Source organism: Chiloscyllium punctatum, chromosome 5, assembly GCF_047496795.1.
Source record: "Chiloscyllium punctatum isolate Juve2018m chromosome 5, sChiPun1.3, whole genome shotgun sequence".
Lineage (NCBI taxonomy): Eukaryota > Metazoa > Chordata > Chondrichthyes > Orectolobiformes > Hemiscylliidae > Chiloscyllium > Chiloscyllium punctatum.
Window position 1 is genome coordinate 87189905 of NC_092743.1, and position 25472 is coordinate 87215376.

Genomic DNA, 25472 nt, shown 5'->3' on the forward strand with positions numbered 1-25472 from the left:
AAGTCAGAAGACGTCAGGTAGTATTATTCAGAGAGAAGAGGTCCCTAACAGTATAGGTGCTGTTATTAAGTCTCCAAACAGTCTGAACTGAAAAGAAGTCCAGAGTGTCAAAGAATTAAAAGAAAAGCTCTAAAACAGACTATTGAGGTATCAGAGATTAAAACATCCTACAAGACTGTTGACAAAATGGGTTTGGGAACACATTAAGTAAAAATGGAGTTGTTTTCAACTATTTACATGTCTCATGGAGAGATACTAACTAAAGAAAATAGCATCAAACGAATGCACAAAACTTGTTGAGAAAGAAAACTAAATACAGCCATGCCAGCTGGATAACAGCTATAGCATGGTGACAGGGATGTTCCTTCACTAAGGTTTGAGGATGTAAGGTTGTGTGTGTGTGTGTGTGTGTGTGTGTGTGGGTGTGGTGGGGGCGGGGGGAAAGGGGTCAATCTTTCTGTCTGATGTTTGTTATAAGACTCTTCCAAATAGTTCTTGGGACATAATATGGTTCTTACTTATTATTTTGCATGTAACATGCTTTTACAGTCTTTTGACAAAAGAACATTGGCAGACTCTTCTGAATATGTTCAGTGACTGATCACTACATTTCTCAAAAATAAATACAAAACTTATGATCAATCCTTTCAGGTTTCACTCTGGGATCAGGCTTGTCCAAGATTACCATCAGCTGGATAACAATTACTTAATAGATTTTTTTTCATTTATCTCACTAATTTGACTGTGTTTTTAAGAAGAGTTCATCTAAATGCACCTTGGAGTCCAAATTCAGCCCCTACCCATTAGAGAAAGTATATCAGATTCCTGTGGTAAAAAAGTAGCATCTTATTCTTTTCTGACTCTAAGAAATAAAATTTAAACAAATATAGGTTGCTTGGGACCTTTTATTTTTAGTTTTCCAAACTGATCTTGCATCAAATTGCCTTCTACGTTATTCTGGCAGTACCATGTTGTTAAGTACGGTTCAAAGTTGAACCAAAGGCTGCAGTACTGTCAGCAGAAAAGGACATTTGAAAATAAAAATGAAGAAGCAGTCCTAGGCCAAAAGCCGAAGAGGACGAACAGGAGGAAACTTTCAACTATTGGCCATTACTTATTCATCTGAGCTTGTTTGGAGAATATTTGTAGCTCAGGTTGAGGTTCTGGATGTAGGTTTGCTGGCTGAGCTGGAAGGTTCATTTTCAGATGTTTCGTCACCATACTAGGCAACATCATCAGTGAGCCTCCAGATGAAGTACCGGTGGCATGACCCAGTTTCTATTTATGTGTTTAGGTTTCCTTGGGTTGGAGATGTCATTTCCTGTGGTGACATCATTTCCTGTGGTGATGTCATTTCCGGTTCTTTTTCAAGTTCATTAGCTGCTGTTTTAGTGTGTTGGTGGGTTTGTGGCTAACCCCTTGGCATACCACAAACCCACCAATACACTAAAACAGCAGCTACTGAACTTGAAAGACCCTATACAGACAATAAGCAAAACTAATGTCATTTACAAAATACCTTGCAAGAACTGTAACAAACAACACATTGGACAAATAGGCAAAAAGCTAGTCACCAGGACAGATGAATATCAACTAGTCACAAAAAGACATGACTCACTATCACTGGTATGCTTACAAACAGATGAGGAAGGACACCACTTCAACTGGGACAACACATCCATCCTAGAACAAACCAAACAGAGACATATATGAGAATTCCTTGAAGCATGGCATTCCAACCGGAACTCTATCAACAAACACATTGACTTGGATCCCATTTACTACCCCCTCAGAAAAAGAACAGGAAATAATGTCACCACAGGAAATGACATCATCAACCCAAAGAAATCTAAACACATAAATAGAAAGTGGGCCATACCACCAGTGCTTCATCTGGAGGCTCACTGATGACATTACCTAGTATGGTGACGAAATGTCTGAAAACGAACCTTCCAGCTCAGCCAGCAAACCTACATCCAGAACCTTTTCATCTAGTAGATAAATCTATCAGCCTGCCTGAAACACCTTTCAAGCAGGACTTTAAATAGGGGACCACCACTCCCACCCAAATGAAACTGCAGCTATCTAATTATACCTTCAGAGTCATTGGCCTATTATAGGATCCAGTTGTAATTTTCAAAGAGAAATGGACAGGGTACGCCAATTCCCAAAGTGGGACCTAACTGTCGATCCTATGGGGGTGTGCACTTGAGGCCTCAATCTGAAAAGAGATAGGGAGTCTGCTAGTCTACTCTTGTAATCTTCCAGATATGCAACCCAACACGACATCCACAAGCCTTACCTGCCAGTCAGCTGATCTTGTAGTCAGCCAATAATCTGCCATGTGCAGTGCCCTGCGGACAATGAGGCAATGATGCCCAGAGTAACAGAAATCCAAACTGTCACGCTGGATGTGTACCATGAGTACAACCTGACTGTTCAATGTTCAAATGGAAAATAACTTCCCATAATCTGGGAATAATCACAGTTTTCATGCCATTGCAAAGCCAACCATTGTAGTTTTAGAGGCTGTAATTTTACTCAATGCTTTGTTGGTAAGTTTGAATTTCAAATTTGTTCAGTTCTATGTTTGCAAAAAGATCAATACCCAAATTTCTTCCACATTATTCATCGTTCTCATCATTTGAAGGACACAGATCATATTTCAGTTCTTTCTTTTCACAAATGAACATGAATTCAATGGTATAAAGGATGATTCTCCGCAGAGCAAAAAAGCCTTTAAGATCCATTGCTAAAATAGTAACTAGGATTTTCCCAGCAAGCTTTGGGAGCCAGAAACCTGAATGGCAATGAAAAACAGTCACCCTGCTTGTATTTTCGCTGGACGTTGGCCCATTATAGCAATTACAATTATGGGCAGGCTCTGAAAGATAGATTTCCAGGAACAGCTCATGCTGGGCTGAAGGAGGAAGGCCTTTCCAAGACAGTGAGAGAAAGAGCACTTTGCATTTTGTGGTATCCTCGATCAGTCAACCCTCTTTAAAATCTAAAATAAAAAAGCCTCAGCAGCAGAGCAGCCATTTTGCAGGGAGTGCCATCAGAAGGCACCGCTGGCTGCCTCCAAGCAGGAGCACTGGGGAGATCTACCCAGAGCACTGGTCCTCTGCTCTGCTACAGGAAAAGCTGCACCAATGTATCTGCCTTGTCTTTGGGACCTGAAGGCTGCCTGAAAAGCTCTCATCCCACTTTTAGGAAAAAGGTGCAGGAGCAAGTGGGAGTGAGAGAGCCAACATAATGGGGCAAGAGTATCTGAACCAGCCTGCCTCCATGCCAACTCTGTCAGGGCCTAAATATTCTGCCAGGCCAAGTGCTGGTTTAACTCACACTTAACGCATCTTTGGAATGCCTTTGAAGTGCCATGCAATTGATTGCAATTTAAATTGGCTGCTTGTGCTCATTAACAAGCCTGGTGGCTAACAAAACCCACTCCAAACAGTGACCTGCTGGTTGGAAGTACTAACACCAAATGGACGGCAGAAGTAGCTCACCAGTTCCTTCTCCAAAGCAACAAGGGATGGGCAGTAAATTCTGGTTTAGCCAGTGAAGCCCACATCTCATGAATTAATTTTAAAAAGGTAGAGGATTTCAAGCATAATTTAAGTTCTGTTCATTTGCTGTTACAGTTGGAAAAGGACTTTTGAAACACATGGGAAGACTACCTGGGACTCTGGTTAAAAAGAGGGTGCTGTGCTATAACACATTGTTGGACATTTTATCAGAATCACCAAGACAAAGGGAATGATCAGTCACTGGCACCTTGTCAGGAAACCCATTCTGAGGTCAAGACAGACTAGCACCAGTCTGTAGCAACTGAGAGGGGAAGCAAGGCAAGGTGGACTTTTCCCTCTTAACAGACCAAGGCATTTCTCTTTCCCTGGACTTCTTGTACAATGTCCAAAAACCTAGGCACCCTCACATTACTACAGGAAACACATAGCCAAACCACAAAGGACTTCCTACTTATGTATTCGTAACACAGTAAAATTAAAGATCCTTAAAAGATCCTCAATGGCTACTCCAATGGCTCGTAACTAGACTTTGAATAATCAATCCCAGACTTTGCAAATAGTTGATTCCAGACACTGGTTTTGCATCTTAAACAAAAGACGTAACAATTTATTAAATGAATAACACCTTTAGCAGAGTGTGATGATTCTATGGGTTTAAGAGGTGTTTTTTGTCCTTTATTTTATGAAGAAAGCTTGAGACAAAGGTTCAGAGTGGTCTGCTCAAAGCAAATAAAGAAAACAGCTTGTGGGGTCTTCAGAATTTGTTTAAACATTTGGAACAATAGAAGCATCCTGAATGGGTGAGGTAAAATTCACATAGAATCAGGATTTTTAGTTTTAGCTTTGTGCAGTTGCTAGGGTCTTGAAACTGAATGTGGAAGCTTGTATTCCTCTCTCTGTTACAGCTAAAAGCTGGGGTTCTCTTTTTGCTATGAGAATTGCATGTGAGACAATCTATTTTAGCTAATTTACTGTTGCCAAGGGTTTCTTTATAAGCATTACTATATCGGAACAGTTAATTAGTAGTAGTTAATATATGTTATTTTGCTAGAGTTTCAATAGAGTTACAATTAAGTCAATTCATTTCTTTTGTTTTTATTTTGCCTGTTTTCCAACGAGTGTAAAGTACAATGTGTTTTTCTTAAAGTCATGTTGTTTGACCAATCAAATTGCACCTGGAAAACAGTGTCTTAGAAAAGCTGGGGTCTAGGCTATCTTCTTAATATATGCTTAAGTGTTTTGGTCTGATCCATAAAAACTTCTAACTCAGCTTTCTACTCTCTGTGCCTCTAAAAAGCTGCTGAGACCAGGAGCTTTAAATTCTTCACACTCTTCCAGCCAGAAAACATAATTTTTAAAACTCCAATTCTGGTCCTGGTGTGTTAGACCGTTTTTACCGAATGCCTCAATGACAAAGAACAAAAAGATTACAGGAACAATCCTTCGGCCCTTCAAGCCTGCGCCAATCCAGATTCTCTATCTAACCTGTCACCAATTTTCCAAGGATCTGTATCCTTCTGCTCCCTGCCCATTCATGTGTCTGTCTAGATGCATCTTAAATGACACTATTGTACCCGCCTCTATCACCTCTGCTGACAATGCATTCCAGCCACTCACCACCCTCTGCATAAACAACTTTCCACACATTTCTCCCTTAAATGTTTTCCCTCTCACCTTGAACTCATGACTCCTAGTAATTGAGTCCCCCACTCTGGGAAAAAGCTTCTTGCTATCCATGCTGTCTATACCTCTCATGATTTTGTAGACCTCCATCAGTTTCCCCCCTCAACCTCCATCTTTCTCATGAAAATAATCTGAACATACTCAACCTCTCTTCATAGCGAGCGCCCTCCATACCAAGCAACATCCTGGTGAACCTCCTCTGTACCCTCTCCAAAGCATCCACATCCTTTTGGTAATGTGGCAACCAAACTGTACTCATATTGCAAATGTGGACAAACCAAAGACCTAAACAACTGTAACATGACCTGCAACTCTTGTAGTCAATACCCCATCCAATGAAGGAAAGCACACTGTATGCCTTCTTTATCACACTATCGATCTGCATTGGCACCTTCAGGGAACAATGGACCTGAACACCCATTTCTTTCAGTATGTCAATTTTTCCCAGGATGTTTCCATTTACTGTATAGTTTGTTCTTGAATTGGATCTTCCGAAATGCATCACCTCAAATTTGTCTGGATTGAACTCCATCTGTCATTCTCTACCCAACTCTCCAATCTATCTATATTCTGCTGCATTCTCTGACAGTCCCCTTCATTATCTGCCACTCCACAAATCTTATTGTCACCTGCAAACTTGCTAATCAGACCACCAATACCTTCCTCCAGATCATTTATATATATCTCAAACAATAGTGATCCCAACATATATATGACATCTACAGCCCTTCCCTAATCAATCAACTTTGTCACTTCCTCAAATATTTCTACTAAGTTGGTAAGACATGACCTTCCCTGCACAAAACCATGCTGCCTATCACTGATAAGCCCATTTTCTTCCAAATGTAAATAGATCCTATCCCTCACTATCTCCTCCAGCAGCTCCCTACCACTGATGTCAGGCTTACTGGTCTATAATTACCTGGACTCTCCTTGCTACCCTTCTTAAACAAGGGGACAACATTAGCAATTCTCCAGTCCTCCAGGACATTACCCATGTTCAAGGCTGCTGCAAAGATATCTGTTAAGACTGCAGCTATTTTCTCTCTCACTTCCCTCAGTAAACTGGGATAGATCCCATCCAGACCTGGAGACTGTCCACCTTAACGCCTTTTAGAATACACAACACTTCCTCCCTCCTTATTCCAACCTGACCTAGAGTAATCAAACATCTATCCCTAACGTCAACATGCATCATGTCCCTCCCCTCGGTGAATACCGATGCAATGTACTCATTAAGAATCTCACCCATTTTCTCTGATTCCATGCATAATTTCCCTCCTTTGATCTTGAGTGGGCCAATCCTTTCTCTAGTTACCCTCTCTCTCCTTATATACGAATAAAAGGCTTTCGGATTTTCCTTAACCTTGTTTGCTAAAGATATTTCATGACCCCTTTTAGACCTCTTAATTCTTTATTTCAGTTTGGTCTGACTTTTCCGATATTCTCCCAAAGCTTTGTCTGTTTTCAGTCGCCTAGACCTTATGTATACTTCCTTTTTCCTCTTAGCTGGTCTCACAATTTCACCTCTCATCTATTGTTCCCTAATCTTGCTGTTTCTGTCCCTCATTTCACAGAGACATGTCTGTCCTACAGTCAAATCAACGTCTCTTTAAAAGCCTCCCGCATATCAAATGTGGATTTACCATTAAACAGCTGCTCCCAATTCACATTCCCCAGCTCCTGCCGAATTTTGCTATAGTTGGCCTTCCCCCAGTTTAGCAGTCTTCCTTTAGGAAACTCTAGCCTTTGTCCATGGGTATTCTAAAATTTACAGAATTGTGATCACTATTCCCAAAGTTACCCCGACTGAAACTTCAACCACCTGGCCGGGCTCATTTCACTGTCCAAATATATCAGTTCACTCACCTTCCCAGAGTGCCATTCAACTGCTCTCACTCAGCTCAGCTGCTGAAATGACCATTCAACATTTGCTGTCTGACTCTTCCAGACTTGAAAGAGCCAAATCCCAAGTGCTAACATCATTAATAGCCAACTTCTGCTCTTTGTTTAAGTCATAATGATCTTCCAAGATGATTGTGTCTGCACAAACCCTTCATAATCAAGGGTCAGCTGAAATTAACTTCCAGGTGTTGCCTCACAGATAAACAAATGCATATTTAATTTATTCTTTTCACTTTACCACAAGTTGTTTCCCAAAGTCCAATGGTCATCTTCAACTCACAATTTCCAGTTCACAGCTCCCAACCAAAATTGATAAAAGAATAATAACAAAAATAATGAAAAGTAGGCAAAGGTTATAACATTCCTGAGTCTGAACTATCTCATGCCATGTCAGCAAGTACACTTTGCAAATAGAATGCAAGTGGGTGAATGGAGATCACATACTGCTCCTCAAAAGTTGCCTCAAATCAACATTTGAGTGCTAAAGCCAGCACATTTCTCTATTTCAGGGGTTCTAAGTAAATTCCAATTGTATTAATCAGGAAATTAGGTGATGACATCGGACTTTGAAACAGACATGTCTCATTAGTACAGCACCCATTTACTGTGGTTTCCCAAAGTAATTCTGACAATCTGATGGTAGCTTCAATGAATACATTGTTGGAATCATCCACATTGCTCCTTTTCTGCATTCAAGGAGGTTTTGAAATCATATGGTGTTTTTAATTGACAAGACAGGTGGATATCAGGAGGGTTAGCAGTTAAATGCCCCAACTTACCTAGCAGACTTCGAGCCACCCAGAACCCACGGGCAACAAATTTCACATCCATTTCTTCATTTCTTGACTGCTTGTCTTAAGGTGGGAGAGATTTCAGCATATGTGGAGATCATATAGTCTCATTGTGCCTCAAGTGCTTGCTTTAACACCACTCTAAGCAAGCAAGGTTTTGCATCTTTCCCACCAGGTAGCATCACGTAAGAAGAGGATCTGAGCAGAAGACGAGTTAATATAGGTTTCTGGACTTTCCTTGAAGGGTCTTGACTTCCTGCAAGACACTCCTGTGATGTCCTCACAATGGTGCTTGTCCACAGGCTACCCGATGTTCCTTCAACCAATGACTAGTGATGTGCTGTACCTAATCTGATGTTACTAAACGCATTCCGCCACTCACCAGAGTTATTCCAGAGTTACTATCAGAACTAGAGAAACCAAGATTTCATCATCGATTTACAATGTAACCAGATAGTTAACTAGTATTATTCCAGTACACAAATAACCCTCTGAACAACTCAAAAACATTGGCTTGATGCTGTCATTAAGTGAGCAAAAATCACATCAAAATATTTTATCCTTTCCAGCTTTGCTCATGCATATGTATTTGCACTTTAAAGGATTTGATGTGGTTCTGTAATATTCTGTTTTCTTTATGTCATTATGTGTGAGCATAAAACCTAACAATTATCCAAAATGAAAGGGCCTCCTTGTCAGTAACCACATATATGATGCAATTTTGCAGGAAGCCAGAGGAACACACAAGAATATATCTGAACATAAGAATAAAACATTTGGCGAGTTCTCTCTGGCAATAGTGATACTCCCATCAAGTAACCTCCTCTGTTAAATGGAAACTTTCAAAAGTATTTGATCTGTTTCTTTAGTACATTAGCAGATGATGTCAGGGGTAGTCAATCTGTCTACAAGCTTTTAGTCTCTAGTTTGATCTAAAGTCAGACAAGCTTGAGTCTGATCCAATTTAATACCCAATGCTCTGCCTTTATTCGTCTAACTCAATGACAATGTGAAGACGACATGCAATTACAATTTAAGCTTCTTTCCACGTTGTAAATGGAATATTTCTGAATCATTCCAAGTTTAAATGGAAAAAAAATACATTTCTATTTTCCCTGTTGACTCTGACACAGTTCTTCTCCTGCCCTGACCCATTATTCAATGATTATTTCTTTCTGCCTCGTGAATTCACATGATTTTAAGAAATAAACAATATGTACATGAAATAACGTTATTGTAGCAGACCTTCATTAGCTTTTTTCAGGTCATCAGAAGTAAATTAGAATTAGAATCCCTACAGTGTGGAAACAGGCCCTTTGGCCCAACAATTTCACACCAACTCTCTGAAGAATAACCCACGCAGCCCCATGCCCCCACCCTATATTTACCCCAGATTAATGCATCTAACCTAGACACCTCTGAACACTATGGGCAATTTAGCATGGCCAATTCACCTAACCTGCTCATCTTTGGAAACCAGAGCACCCAGAGGAAACCTATGCAGACATGGAGAGAATGTGCAAACTCCACATTGGCAGTCACCCTGGAATCAAACTTCCGTCCCTGGCGCTGTGAGGCAGCAGTGCTAACCATTGAGACACCATGCCGCCCATGCAGCATGTTCAGTACCAAAGGGAAATACCAATAAAAACAAATTACTACTTGGAAATGAGCGTGCTGCTCAGGCTGCAGCATGGTTCGGAGGTATCCAAAACACGTCAGATCAGTATGCATCATTCGTAAGTTTTACTGGTTTTTCCTGTAGACTCTGAAAGCAGGCACACTGATTCAATACACAAATAACGTGTCCACTCAAAGTAAAAAAGGCAACGTATAAACTTTGTGCTGCCTGCTAATGTAAACAATAATGGCAAACAGTCCAGCAATAAATGTGCTCACCTTAACAGAAGGTCCAAATTTCTTGCAAGGTTAGCACTGCTTAAATATAGCTGTCACCATATAAAACCAACCTGTATCTCTTAGAGTGAAGGTGAGTTCACATTGCAGCTGGTAGCGGAAGTAGTTGAGGAAGAGAACCTGATCAACAGAAAGAATGAAGATGTGACTGCAATATGGTAGTGGGCTCCCTGATTTTTTGATGCAGCACCACGGTGTGGGAGGTACATAGGCAGATGGATGTCCTTCATCCACCGGGGTTAGGATAGAAGGGTCAATGAAAGCAGTGGCAACCCAAGGTCTTGGGGCAGCACTGCAAGAGGTTTAATGACCTTACACAAGTAATTCATCTTCAGGTGCCATCTTCCTTTTTGGGAACCACCAACCTCATGCAATGTTTAATTAACTGCACACCTTCTCTCACTTGCCAATAATCTCCATCAATGGGGATTCATACCTAACATTCAGAACTTTATCCTAGCCTCACCGACCGCTGGAAGCCTGATACACCTCACAGCTTGCACATACAGCCAACTATTCAACATGATAACCACATCATCTTAATACATTGCACCATGTTCACTCACACGCCCCCCTCTCTCTGAAAGAACAGAATGGCACAGTGCTGGAGGTAGCAGCAGCTAACCTGTCATAGAATAGGCATGACACATGCACATGACCTTTGGAGGAGTCAGTACCATTGGAATAGCCATGTCTGAAGTCATTGCCAGTCATGGTTCTGAAGCCATAGAAGAGGACATTGTCTTCCTAGCCATTTCTCATCTTCAAATTCCCCTTCACCCCACAACTCTGCCGATGTACAAGGTATAGATAGTGCCAGTACAAATTACTATCTTTCCTGTTCTCACCACAACCCTCCCCTTGTGTCTTTTTCTCTTCAGATACCCAAGAACTACCGTCTGGGACTACGGAGTTGTGCAGGAGCATGGAAGCCAAGAGGAGCTGGACATGATCAAGAAACAGATGAGGAAACAGTGACAGCCACCAGCACAGAAACTGGTGCTGCATTGCGCATAGTGAGTCACAGGTTACAAATGACCTGCAGCTGACACAGGGGTAAGAAATATGTTGGTGCCATTCAGTGGCCGGTAAGGTCACACACAAGTTTAACTGCAGAGTGAGGCCCAAGTGAGGGCTCTGATAGGAAGGTGCAATTAAATTCCTGTTGTGCAAGTCAGTCTTTTAAAAAACAGTGTGTTGATGTCAAGGAACCATGAGCCAGTCCAGCTGTACAGCAGAGTCTGGAGACCTTCCATCCCAGGTTGTACATGGTGGTCAACTCGATCATACCGCAGTGTTCTAAGGCCAGTGTCTCAGTTTATGGCACAAGCAGCACCCCGAGTGCTTCACAGTCAAGGTCTTGTCATCTCAGCTTGTCACCATACAAGCTCAGAAAACTGCTGCTGCAGACAAGGATTGCAGAATCTGGCAGCAATTCAGAACTCTCTGCTGCTGCAGCCTCCTACTCCTGTTGCTGACCCAGTGATCTCGGGTCATGGCTCCATACTATATAACCCTGACAGTCTCTTTCAGGATGACAGCAACCATGATGCTACCACTGTTATCCCACCAGTGTCCCTGCCGTTGCTCATCAATCAGCCCAGGCTAGGTGGTCGCTCAGTAATTATATCAGTGGACTCGGAATTCAGAAAGGACAACTCATGATATTCTTTTCTGTCTCTGCTGCTCCTACCTCTCCTGCTCCAAACTAAGGGGCATTGTAATTGCCACACCTTCCCACTTGCTGAACGCACTCATAGCTATACAGGGTTAAAAGAAGGAGTCAGTTGGAGCAGAGAGGTTTGAAAATGGCTGGGCTGCCATCAAATCAGGGCTTCAAGAGGATTGACATCCATAAGCTGCCTATTCCTCAATCTTCCAGTGTTATTCCAACTGCCCTCACCAAGGTAGCATTAAGTATAGGCAGCGTATGTGCATAAGCCAAACACATTGGTACCATAATGAAACTGATATTACAAGTCCAATTTCACAGCTATAGAAAGGCTTTACATCTGAGATGAACTGATATACATTAAATTATATTATATATTTTTAAAAATTATCACTGAGATTTTCAAACATGTTTATGCTAAGAATAGTCTGGAATATGTCAAAATGTGAGATGCCAACTTAAGATTTGAAGAAGTGAAGAAACAAGATTGGCAAAACTACATACAAACAAAATTCCCTTCAATTGGTGGTTTACACAACAGAACTCCTTGTATTTTAAACAGAAGGTCGTTTTAGGCCTTTCAGGAAATAATATCAAATTTAAAACACATTTAAGTCGAAAAAATTATAGCAGCCACAAAAATTGTAGCTGGTTATTTTCCATTCCAATAAGATATTTTATTTAGCTTCTATTTATGCACATAAACAGCCAATAAAAATTTAAATACCTTTTCCACCAGTCTCTATAGTTAGAGTGTAAAATCCTGTACATGTTCCTTTTCCAATACATAAACTCTTTAACCTATCTCAAGTCCTTTCACAGGAAATTAGTGACATAGCATGTTAATGTCTTTTTCAAAACTGGCTGCTTCAGGCAGCGAAGACACCCATAACTGTGATATCTTCATCTATTTTGCAGCTGTGGGTTCAGTTCAAAGAGTCTACAACTTAGAATGTGATTTCCACATTTCCCAAATCTATCAAAAATGTCTCAAGAGGACAGTTGACATCGGCTCAGTGAGTCAATCTATTCTTTTAGGGAAGACAGGTCCTTGCTACACGTAAGATGCTACATTACACAAATAATTTTGTAACCACAAGAAATTAGATCCACCTATCCTTTGCTAACAGAAATCACACTGATTTTCTGAGATTTCATTGAGGGGACCCTGTCCGTAGACAATTTGAATTCCTATTAGTATTGGGATATAGTTATGAAATACTGCAAAAAAATGTAATTATTTAAATAGCTACAAAACCAACTTAACCCTCCCCAATATGGCAAAGAATATATAAACTATGCCGATGGTTTCATCTAATTCGATACAGATGTCTTGTCAGACAGGGCATGTGCAAAAATACCATTTACATAAATAAATTAAAGACAATTGTATTCAAAGGGTGGTTTATTATACATTTTAAAGACAAAAACATGGGAAATTCACAGCAGATTTTTTGATATTGCCACTTCATCTGAGTATTGTATCCCTGATAATGAGGCCTGAAATTTATGTCTACAGGATAGTAAGGGTTTATTTTGGACTGATAAAACAAAATATTCCAACCCTGTTAAATATGCAGTTTTTGAAAGTGTACAATCACATTCTTATACTTTCTCCAGTGATTCAGTGGGGAGAAACAATCATTCAACTGAATTTTATGACAAAAGAATAAAATTAGACACCACAGTGAATTGTAACTCCTGTTCTTTAGATTGATCCCATTAAAGACTAGTATTTAGCAGTAACAATATTCTATATTGAATGCTCTCAAATCTGCTGTACCTTGAGCACAATAATGCAGAGGTACAATTGTTCTTGTGTAGTTGCCCTGAAAGGATGCCAACCAGGGGCCAGCCCAAGAGTTTTTGGCACCCTCAGCAAACTACACCTGAGGCAATTTGCACCACGATAACCACCACCTTTCTCCAAGTATAGAGTCGGTATTCTATATATAAGAAATGAGTACAGAGAGAAATGAGAGTTCTAAAATTCAATGTTACCTCTGTTCACTTCCAGCTAATTAGGCACCAGGCAACTGCTTTAGTTGACCATCTAGTTCACCTATATGGTCAGGCCAGCCTGGAACCAACAAATTAGCAATCCTTTAGACGAGCTGCCAAATTTCCTTTTCACCTAACAGCCCAGGAATGTAGATGTTGGTTAGACTTTTCAAAATGCCTTAAAGAAAATTCCTGATGTCAGTTTTGTCAGGTGAGAAGGCAGCATGGAAAAATATTGACACATAACCTGCAAGTATGATAATGAGGAAACCTGACAGGCAATCAAGGGAAATTACACTTGCACAACATTGCAGTTAAGACGGTATTCTTGTATCTAGTCAAGTAGGGAAGGTATGTCACCACTTCTGTGCTAGAACAAGCTCCAGTCTTTCTGAAAAGAAAGTTTGAGTACAACAATGGATCATCCACAACATTATATAGTGTAATTTGTAAAATCTAACATGTTTCTCATCTATCTCTGTTATCTACATGATACTGAACTGTCTGTGTCTGCTATATTCTGCTCCTAATTCTCTTTAACTTATGATACTCTGTACTTACTTCTTCCTTTTCTCCAACTGTCTTTCTCTTCTATTCTTGCATGGGGAAAAAAGCCACCAAATACGGTAGACCACACTTGAGACCGAAGATTGAGAAGAAATATGTGATTTCTGGTGATTCTTGCCAATTCTTCTCCTAATCATTTGTTCATTGACAATGTTCATTCTTGAAGAATGAACTAGGACAGGCTCTAGAGATAATGGAGAACAGCTGATGCTCTTTATAGCATATATTTAAGGCTGTTTTTTGCGATTGCTAGTTTTTAAAAAAGCAAAAAAAGTAAAGCCATGGTGATTTTGGTGGTGGGAAGACACTCTTTTGTTTGTGGTTACACTTCTGGGTAGAACAAAAAGAAGAGAAATCATTTTTTCCTTCATATTCCTACCTCTGAACTCGGAAGTCCCATCTGCTCCATAGGTGTGTCATAAAATCTCTGAACAGGTTGATTAAAAAATATCCACAATGGCTTGGGGATAAAATAAAAACCAATATTGTCAGCATCTGTTTTAAGAACATCTAGATAAAGGTTTCTGAACAAAATAATATAGTTGTGTTTTTCCTTGTAGCACAGCGGTAGCATGCAAACCAGTGAGCCAGAAAGCCTGGGTTCAAGTCTCATCTGCTCCTGAGATGTATCATTACATTTCTGAATAGTTTGTTTTGAAAATATTTCCAAAATAGTTCATGCACTAAAAAGAAACATGAAATAAGGCTTTTTTCCCAGTAAGGGGGCTGGTCAGGAAGGAGAGAAAGAGAGAGAGAGAGAGAGAGAGAGCGGAAACAGGAGTTGGTATTGAACTATGAAATACAAATAAACAATTATGGCAGACTGACAGACTTTTGCTTCCTGCTTCTGTAAATTGATGACCAGTACTATGATATTCTTTGTCTCACTTGAATTAGATCAGTTACCCTATAACCATTACAATGGGAGAATGATAGCTCAGTGGTTAAGAGACTAGCAAATCAAATGATCAAAAAATACAAGCTCAAACTTCACCATTGAAACTGGAGGATTAAATAAATCTGAATTTACCTAATTAAATAAATCTGAAATAGAAGTCTAGTAACCACGGTGACCATGGAACAACTGGAATGTTAGAAAAACTCCACTGATTCGCATACACACTTTAGGAAAGGAAACATTCTGTGCTACCCAATCTGAAAGCTGGTCTCTAGGCTTACCACCATTTTCTTAAGAGCAATAACCATGTTTCAAGCATATTTTAAAACTTGCTTCATCGTGACTTTTCAACCCTATCATCAACTTCGTCTCTTCACTTTGCAACTCTATTTTGCCAGGCACATCAACTATCAGCCCCCTCATCCTTCAGTATGTGTTTACATCACACATGGTGTACTATGAATAACAAATGATTGTTAAGTATACTGCCTTTCATGCACAAAAATTTACAGGTCAGTAATACTGGGCCATTAAGTGTAGTTAAGAATGAATTCTGGTTTGTAGAATAAAGGCAGTGATAAGTTCAAATCCAATTATCATCAAGTCATACAACACAGAAACAGACTCTTCTGTCCACCTCGACCATGCCGACCAGGATTAGCAAACTAAACTAGTCTCGCTTGTCAGCATTTGGCCCATATCCCTCTAAATCTTTCTGACTCATGTACCTATCCAAATTCTTCTCAATGTTGTAACTGTCCCTGCATCTACCACTTCCCCTAGCAGTTTATTCCATGTACAAACCACCCTCTGTGTAAAAAGGTTGCCCCTCAGATCCCTTTTAAATCTTCTCCTCTCACCTTAAAAATATGCCCCCTTGTTTTGAACCCCCCACCATAGGGAAAAAAACCTTCGTTTAACACCTTATCTATGCCCCTCATGATAAGCCTCTATAAAGTCACCCTCAACCTCCTAAGCTCAAGCGAATAAAGTTCCCAGCCTATCTTTATACCTCAAACCCTCCACACCCTGGCAACATCCTGGTAAATCTTTTCTGAACCCTCTCCAATTTAATAATTTCCTCCAGGAGAGACTGAGCAAATGTTGCTGAACAGATAACAATCAATAAACAACTGAAAATCAGTAAGATAAAAATACAAAATAGTTGTTGCAACAAAACAAAAGATGTGATGCAACATGCTACTGGTTGGTAAAAACAATGACTGCAGATGCTGGAAACCAGATTCTGGATTAGTGGTGCCAGAAGAGCACAGCAGTTCAGGCAGCATCCAAGGAGCTTCGAAATTGACGTTTCGGGCAAAAGCCCTTCATCAGGAATCCTGATGAAGGGCTTATGCCCGAAACGTCGATTTCGAAGCTCCTTGGATGCTGCCAGATGCTACTGGCTGGTGCCTATTCATATCCTAAATAACTTCAGCTAAATACATACTATTCAATAATGTAACATAGTATTAAAATATGAACATTTCGACAAAACTATTTTGTCCTGCTTTATTGTCAATAAAAAACCCAAATTAAAACAGCAAAAAAGGAACAATGCATAAAATAGTAACATTAAACAGCATGGGGAAATTTATTTCCCCATCATCTAACACATTTACAACACTTTTATTGCCCCATGGCAACATTAGTTCTGCTGATTTTGGTGGTAGTTGAAGCACCAATCTGATTAAATACAGGTCAAAGATCAACGACACCATTTGGACCCCCAAAGCAATGGTTCGTATCCTACTTAGGCTGATACCTTGGGTGAAAGCTCAACTCAGTAAAATCTAAACATTCAGAAGACAAGAATTTGACAAGAATACTTATGAAGCTTAGAGGACAAAGAATCCTTTGCTGTTGCCTGCAAAATGTTGATAGTAGTGCATTCCCCAACTTTCCCTGGCCCAAGCTGCTTACCCTCCCACACAAACCCACAATGTGTGATAGTTACTGTCATAATTTCACATTTATTTTCACTAGAAGTCACGTTTGTTTATCCAACTTAAGGTAAACTTGATGGTCCTTGTTATGGACTAGGCCAGACCACTCAAAACATTCTTGAGCAGCAAACCCAGACCATAATTTTGCAATTTGTTTTGGTAAGTGTACGGTGAATATTACCCGGAGTAAGCCGGCTAGGTTGACTACTAGGATTGAAAACAGACAAATGTATTCACGAAATTACACAATGAAACACAAAACAGAATTCAGTCTATCCAAATTAGATTTAATTATGTTGTTCTGAATATACACAACAGTCCCAATAAGCAAATCCCCTTACAACACAATTAAAAGTGGAGCAGATGCTTACATGTTGTAGTTAGAATGGCAGAAAGAGAGAAAGAGAGTTTCCACACAGCTCACTGTTGAACTCCTAACTAGTTCTGGACTGAACTGCTTAGCTAGAGAGCTGAACCCTCCCCTTTCATTGTACAGGTCACTTCTAAAACATGACCACTGTGGCCTGAAGTCTCATCTGTTTACATATAAACAAAAAAGCCTTTCAATACTCATTAATCTCTGTACCAAGCCAGTCTAATTGGCGCTGGAGTGTTTACAGCCCTTCTGAGAAAAACCAAGGATATAGTATCCTTGCGAAAAGGAACAGCTTTTAGAAAAAAGGAACCAGCTTAATGACAGCTCCCCCCTTAAAAAAATGAACCATTAATACCAAAAGATGGCTTCATTTTTAAAACCTATCAAAATCCCAGTTAGTAGCCTAAACACATATATACACTATACTAACTATAAACATGCAAGCATGCATAACCGTATGCAAATTCAGGCCATGGCACACCCGTCACTGAACACCTCCGTATCTCATTTGTGTCTCGATAATGCATCGGCGATCATGTTTTCACAACCTGCCACATGCAATGACAAGCTCCATCTAAACAGTCTGGCATTTTTGTCCTTAAGTTTTTCCAGAAATATCAATGGGTTAGGATTAATATATATGATTGTCTCAGATGCAATGCTGGTAATATAAACATTGAAATGTTGCAATGCCAACACCAAGCTTAAAGTTTCTTTCTTCTACATTGAATATTTCTGTTAATGGACATTCAACTTTTTGGGAAAATACCCAATGGGTCTTTCTATTCCCTTGTCATCCCCCTTCAGGAGCACCGTACGGGTACCCACATCACTGGCATCGATAGCCACCTTGGAAAGTTTCATGTAATCTGGTGTGGCTAATACTAGGTCACTGGTTAACATAGTTTTTAGGCTGAAAGATGTCTTTTGACAGTCTGCTGTCCACTGAAACTTCTTGCCCTTTTTTAACAATTTGGTGTGTGGAGCAGACACACTGCTAAAGTTTGGCACAAATGTTCGGTAAAATCCACTCAATCCCAGGAACTGTAGCACTGCTTTTTCGTAGACAGTGTGGGAAATTCCCTAATTACTTTCATTTTTGTGTCCCGTGGGGCCATTTGTCCATGTCCATTAACATGGCCCAGGAAGGTGACTTGGGCTTTGGCAAATTCCCGTTTAGCTAGGTTTACCACCAAGTCTCCCTTCCGAAGTCGATCGGACAAGTCCAATAAATACTGTAAATGTTCCTTCCGTGAGTGACTAAAAAGTACCAGATCATCAATTTACACCACACAGTTGGATAATCCGGCAATGACCTTATTAGTAAGACTCTGAAATGTGGCCAGAGTGTTTTTCATACCAAATGGCATGACTTTGAACTGATCCAGTCCATGTGGCATTACAAAAGCCAAAATTGCCTTTGCTCTCTCTGACAGAAGTACTTGCCAGTAGCCTCTGAGCAAGGTCAACTTAGAAATGTAAGTTGCTTGTCCCATTTTTTTGACACAGTCCTCCAACCATGGAATTGGATATGCATCAGTCTTTCTAACAGCGTTGACTTTGCGATAGTCCACACATAACCATTGGCTAACATCTGGCTTTGGCACCATGACTATAGGTGAGCTCCAGTCACTATAACTCACTTTGATTATGCCACCTTGGAGCATGCGCCCTATCTCCTTCTGAACCTGTGCCAACGTTAGAGGGTTATGCCTATAAGGATGTTGCTTAATTGGAACAGCATCTCCTATCTCTACATCATGCACAATTAGGTTAGAACTTCCCAGTTTATGTCGGAATTTCTCCCCATGTGATCGTAGTAACTCTTTCAGGTCATTTCGATTTTCTTGTGGAAGGTAACTCAATAATTTATCCTAATTTGTTGACAATTTCCTCATTGTCCACTTTGATGTGAGGAATATCTGATTCAGAATCCTCTGAACTTGGTTCTTCCTTCTGTGCTGTAATCATTAACACCTTCTCCTCTTGTTTTGCTTCCCTATCAAAATACTTTTTGAGCATATTCACATGACATGCTCTGTGAGATTTCTTCCTGTCTGGTGTCCTTATCAAGTACTTCACCTCACTCAATTTCCTCTCAATTTGATAAGGTCCATTAAACCTTGCTTTTAAAGGTTTACCTGTTACTGGAAGTAACACTACTACCTTATCCCTAATTCCAAAATTGTGAATTTGTGATTTCTTATCCACTTCCTGTTTCATTGTATGCTGTGATACTTTTAAATGCTGTCTAGCTAACTCTCCAGTTCTATTTAATTGTTCTCTAAAATTTGGCACATAGTCCAAATGGGTGGTCTCTGAATTCTGACTTATTAATTTCTCCTTAATCAATTTTAATGGCCCTCTAACTTCATGCCAAACAATTAATTCAAATGGACTGAATTTGGTTGATTTATTTGGTGCATCTCTGATCGCAAAAAGTACAATCAGAACTCCCTTATCCCAATCATCTGGATAATCCTGACTATAAGCCCTCAACATGGTTTTGGTATTTGATGGCATCACTCTAGCTCTCCCTATGATTCGGGATAGTACGCAGTAGATTTGAATTGCTTTATTCCCAAGTTATCTATAACCTCCTTTTATAGTTTGGATGTGGTTGGATCCTTGATCTGGCTGGATGTCTATTGGTAGTTCATATCTAGTAAAAGATTTAAGTAATTCTTCTACAACTCTTTTAGTTGTGATGTTGCGTAATGGAATTGCCTCTGGAAACCTGCATCTCCACTGGCTTTTCAACTAGAGTAGATAGCACGCCTACCGGGTGAATCAGCGATATCATTTGCAAGGACAAATTGTATTACTGGAGCCGAGAGTTTGTCCGATACTCCTAACACAAATCTTCCACTCTTCTCTGGACTCTCCAGTCTCATCCATTATTGTTAATAAATACTTATTCCTACTTTTTGTTTGAGTTAGGGGACCTAAGCAATCAATGAAGACTCTTGTGAAAGGTTCCTCAAATGCTGGAATCGGTACTAAAGGCGCAGGTTTTATTACTGCCTGTGGTTTTCCAATTAGCTGATATGTGTGGCATATCTGGCAAGATTCAACTATATCCTTGTGTAGTCCAGGCCAGTAAAAATGTCTTCGTATTTTAGCCTGTGTTTTTCTTGCCCCTAAATGACCTCCAAGTGGTAGCTCATGCATCACTTGCAGCACCTCCTTTCTATACCCTACTGGCAAAACAATTTGATGAATCTCTGCCCATTTCTCATTTACTTGAATGTGTGATGGTGTCCATTTCCTCATCAAGACATAATTTGTTCAGTAATAACACACCGGGATGTATTCACTCTCCTCTGCCTTTTGTTACAACTGTTTTAAGTTCTCATCTTTCTGCTGTAATTCATTTAGCTTAGCAGAGCTAAAGACACTTGTATGTTTACCTATTTGCTCCTGCTCTGTCCCACTCATCTGATCAAAAAAGGTCATGATAAAGCTATGTCAGCCTCCTCATCTTTGAACTCTCCTCCTTCAACTTGTGCCTCTACGATCTTGTGATCACACAATCTGGGAAAGTTCTTGGAAAAACATCCTTCGTTTCTTCAGTTACCTGCATCTCCACTGGCTTTTCAACTAGAGTAGATAGCACGCCTACCGGGTGAATCAGCGATATCATTTGCAAGGACAAATTGTATTACTGGAGCCGAGAGTTTGTCCGATACTCCTAACACAAATCTTCCACTCTTCTCTGGACTCTCCAGTCTCACTTTACATAATTGAGCGCTTTTTGTCTCACCATGAATTGCTGTTTTCAGTCCCTTTTCTGGCAATAGTCCCTCATATCCCTTCATCCTTCTAAATTACAGACTGGGAGAGTCTTGTGTCCCTTAATATTGTAACTTCTTTACGTGCAACTGTTGGGCTATGTGAATAAACGTTACCCTTGCATGTATATTTTTTAAGCAGATCTGGCACTTCCTCCTTCATCAACCTCTGATCATCTTGTACATGCTGAGGCAGTTGTCTAACTTCCCTTGTACCTTTTGTAACTAGTCCAACAAAACTTCCAGGCTTGTCCGGTTTTCCTGCATCTGGCTTTCTCCTAGCCCACCATCACTCTGATTTTGTATGGCCCACTTTATTACAATGAAAACACCGGAGCTTTTCAACTTCTTTATCCCCCTCAAGGAATTGTTTTTTGCCCTGTTGTGAGTTATCCTTATGACCTTCATTGAGATCTACCTTTCCGTTGCCACGTGAGGATTTCTCTTTGCCCAATTTCTATCCCTCATGGACTGAAATTGAGTCTGGAAGTCAATCCATGTTTTATGGACCAGCTCATAACCATCATCCACTTCAGCTGCTAACCTTGCTGTTTTAACTCTCTGCTCTTCCACATGATTTCACACTACTTCCTCACTAAGGTTACCTTCAGCCTTTATCTCCAGCCTTTTAAGCTGACTTTACTTTTTAAGTGTCAGTCTTAGAAGTTCAAAAGCTCTCTCTTTTTCTTTCTCTTCTGCTGCTCTCTCTTTTTCCCTGTCCTCTGCTTTCAATTGTAACTCAAACTGTTTCATTTCTACTGCCGTTTCCTTCTCTCACCTCTAACTCAAGCTGCTTCATTTGTAATTGAATTCTTGCTATCGCTATAGATTCTGATAGTTTCTCCAGCAAGATTAAATGCTGAGCTACTGCTGTAATTATCTCTCCTTTCCTCACAGAGGCAGGCAGTTCCGATTCCAGCTTGGCTGCTAATTCCTGCAGCTTGGTCTTATTCACCTTTTGCAAAACTTCCAAAGTCACCACATCCACTTCTAGAAAACTTCTGGCGACTGAAAGAGCCATTACTATCCCAAGCTTTGTCTACCCAAACAAAGCATCACTCGAAATAAAGACACTAGCACCTATTACTTGCTGTTTCAAATCCCACAAAGAGCCCCCAATCTGTTATGGACAAGGGCTAGAAGCCCTGATGAAGGGCTTTTGCCCGAAACGTCGATTTCGCTGCTCGTTGGATGCTGCCTGAACTGCTGTGCTCTTCCAGCACCACTAATCAAGTATTTGGTTTTCAGCATCTGCAGTCATTGTTTTTACCTTATGGACAAGGCCAGACCACTCAAAACACTCTTGAGCAGGCAGCCAGACCATAATTTTGCAATTTGTTTCGGTAAGTGTACAGTGAATATTACCCAGAGTAAACCGGCTAGGTTGACTACTAGGTTTTAAAACAGACATAAAACTTATTCACAAAATTACACAATAAACACAGAACAGAATAAAGAACCCCTACAGAACTCAGTCTATTCAAACTAGACTTAATTATGCTGTTCCGAAAATAAACGACAGTCGGATTAAGCAAACCCCTTTACAACACAATTTAACAATGGAACAGAGACTTACAGGTTGAAGTTAGAAGGACAGAAAGAGAGAGAGTTTCCACACAGCTCACTGTTGAACTCCTAACAAGTTCTGCTTACAAATTGCCAAAAAGGTCTCTCAATACCCTTTAATCTCTGTACCAAGCCAGTCTAATCAGCACCAGGAGCATTTACGGCCCCTCTGAAAAAAATCAAGGACACAGCATCCTTGAGAAAAGGAACAGCTTTTAGAAAAAAGGAACCAGCTTAGTGACAGTCCTTACTTATCTGAATTATAGTCTTGTTTTTCCAACAGCTGACATAAGTTAAAGAGCACTGCATATATAAATGAGACTATTGGCATTTAATAGTGGAACGTAATATAATTTTCAATTCTGTCATTCACTCAGTTTTATTTTATTAATCTCAATTTGGGAAAAATGCCAGACATTTGCTTAGACTTGCTTCACACTTTACTGAGCTTGCCAGCCTTTAGGGTTACCACATTCATATCCAATAATTAATACTTCTCAAATATCCAGTTATGTAAACCATTGATGCATATGGTTTTAACTTTGCCCATTAACTTCAAAACTACAAATGCGCACACTGAAAATCATATGCACCAGTTGTAAAATCAGGGTGACTGCTCATATCTGTTGATGATGGAAATCTAACTGACTCAATGTTTTCTGAAGACTATCTGATTTGACTACTCAAAGAATACTTCAACAATAAAAACAAAACCTTCTAGAAACTGAAGATATAATAAAGACTAGTCAGCTGGATTGGAAAAGGCAAGATCATGATAATCTAAACATCTCAAGAGGGTTGGAATATAAAAGCAGAGATGTACTACTAAGACTTTATAAAGCTCTGGTTAGGCCCCATTTGGAGTACTGTGTCCAGTTTTGGTCCCCACACCTCAGGAAGGACATACTGGCACTGGAACGTGTCCAGCGGAAATTCACACGGATGATCCCTGGAATGACAGGTCTAGCATATGAGGAATGGCTGAGGATACTGGGATTGTATTCGTTGGAGTTTAGAAGATTAAGGGGAGATCTAATAGAGACGTACAAAATAATACATGGCTTTGAAAAGGTGGATGCTAGAAAATTGTTTCTGTTAGGCGAGGAGACTAGGACCCGTGGACACAGCCTTAGAATTAGAGGGGGTCATTTCAGAACGGAAATGCGGAGACATTTCTTCAGCCAGAGAGTGGTGGGCCTGTGGAATTCATTGCCACGGAGTGCAGTGGAAGCCGGGACGCTAAATGTCTTCAAGGCCGAGATTGATAGGTTCTTGTTGTCTAGAGGAATTAAGGGCTACGGGGAGAACGCTGGCAAGTGGAGCTGAAATGCGCATCAGCCATGATTGAATGGCGGAGTGGACTCGATGGGCCAAATGGCCTTACTTCCACTCCTATGTCTTATGGTCTTATGGTCTTATGTTGAATTTTTCAAAATAAAACCAAAAGAGTAGTTAGTGGCATAATGTAATTGATGCGATATGGTTCGATTTTCAAAAGTCTTTAAACCATAGTTGACTCATGACATAAGAAAGAATATGTGGTGTGAGGAGACAGGTCACAGAATGGATAGTATGTTCACTGCACTTAAAGGACAGGGCAAAGGTCAAAGGTGGACTGGCAAATGACGGAACTAGCTGTCACACAAGGACCAATGCTGCTCACCACTTATACCAACAAGTTGGGCTTGGAATCAGAAAGATAATTTGCAAATTTGCAGATGACTCAAAATCGGGGGATGTAATTAATACTGACTCAATACAGAAAAACATGAATAACTTTCAGATTGCACACATTTTCCAAAGAAACGTCAGTCTAGCTTATTATGCGATGATGCATTTTTCTTGCAAGATTAAAGAGGGTACAAGCACCTTAAAAAATGTCTCAATATTATCTTGCATAATGCATAAATAGAGGTGGAGCTTGATTTGGGAACCCACATTGCAGGGGTTGGTCTTTCGGTGGTGGTGGTCCTCATGGCAGTTTGAACAGAGAGGAGAAAGGGTGGATTCCAATGGCAGAGGAAAATGTAAACTTGGAGAGTATGGAGAATGCTGTTTTGCTCCTCATGGTCCACAAGCAGTGATGCAAAGATATTTCCAAAAAGTGGTCCTCACTTTAACTTGCAAGTTTTTCAAAGCCTGGGAATCCTACTAACCTATAGCTAATATTGAAAAGATAGGTTAAAACAATTGTAAATATTTAAATAGCTGACCCACCTCCTGGTACAAGTTTGTCTCTGGATCTATCCTGCCTTTAAATGATGGGATGGGGGTTAAGTGATGGGTTTTAGATTTTTAAAGAAATGTTACATTTCACTCAACATCAACCCATCTCTGTGTGGATGATAAAATGATGCAGAATGGCTACAAGAGATAGAGGAGCACAGGGATCTGGAAGTGCAAGTGCACACTCATTAAAGGTAGCAAAAAGGTTAATAAGGTCATGATCAAAAAGCAAAGCACTGTAGTTTATTTCTAGAGTGATATCATTGTAAAGCAGAGAATATTATGCTTGTATTGAACCTTGGTTGGACAATAAAAGAAGTATTGTGAACAGTTCTGCTCTCACCATTGTAAACAAGGTAACAGAGACACTGCACAAGGTACACAAGCAAAACACCAGAACTGAGAAATTGGAATAGGCTGGAGCTCTTTTCTGAAAGAAGTAGAAACCTGAAGAGTGCCCTGATAGGCAAGACATACAAAAGAGGCTTCCACTGGCTGTGATGACCAGAACTTGGATCATAAAGATAAGATAGTCATTACTAATTCCATTAAGGAAAATCTATAACCAGAGATTGCTCAGAATATAGAAATAATTACTTAAGG

The 25472-nt window shown here is 40.1% G+C and overlaps 1 protein-coding gene across 10 annotated transcripts in view; it reads right to left on the reverse strand.

The window, feature by feature from the left end:
- Window positions 1–25472, reverse strand: part of LOC140477201 (coiled-coil domain-containing protein 102A-like) — a 570837-nt gene that overhangs the window by 497837 nt on the left and 47528 nt on the right. For 3 of the 10 annotated variants that reach the window (XM_072570679.1, XM_072570677.1, XM_072570680.1), the window contains one exon: window positions 1619–1683. The exons of 4 other annotated variants lie outside the window; for them this stretch is intronic. The gene's annotated coding sequence lies outside the window, so the exon portion shown is untranslated. Of the gene's footprint in view, window positions 1–1618; window positions 1684–14445; window positions 14464–25472 lie in introns of those variants that run through there. 3 more of the 10 variants (XM_072570683.1, XM_072570678.1, XM_072570685.1) reach the window with 2 other exon arrangements.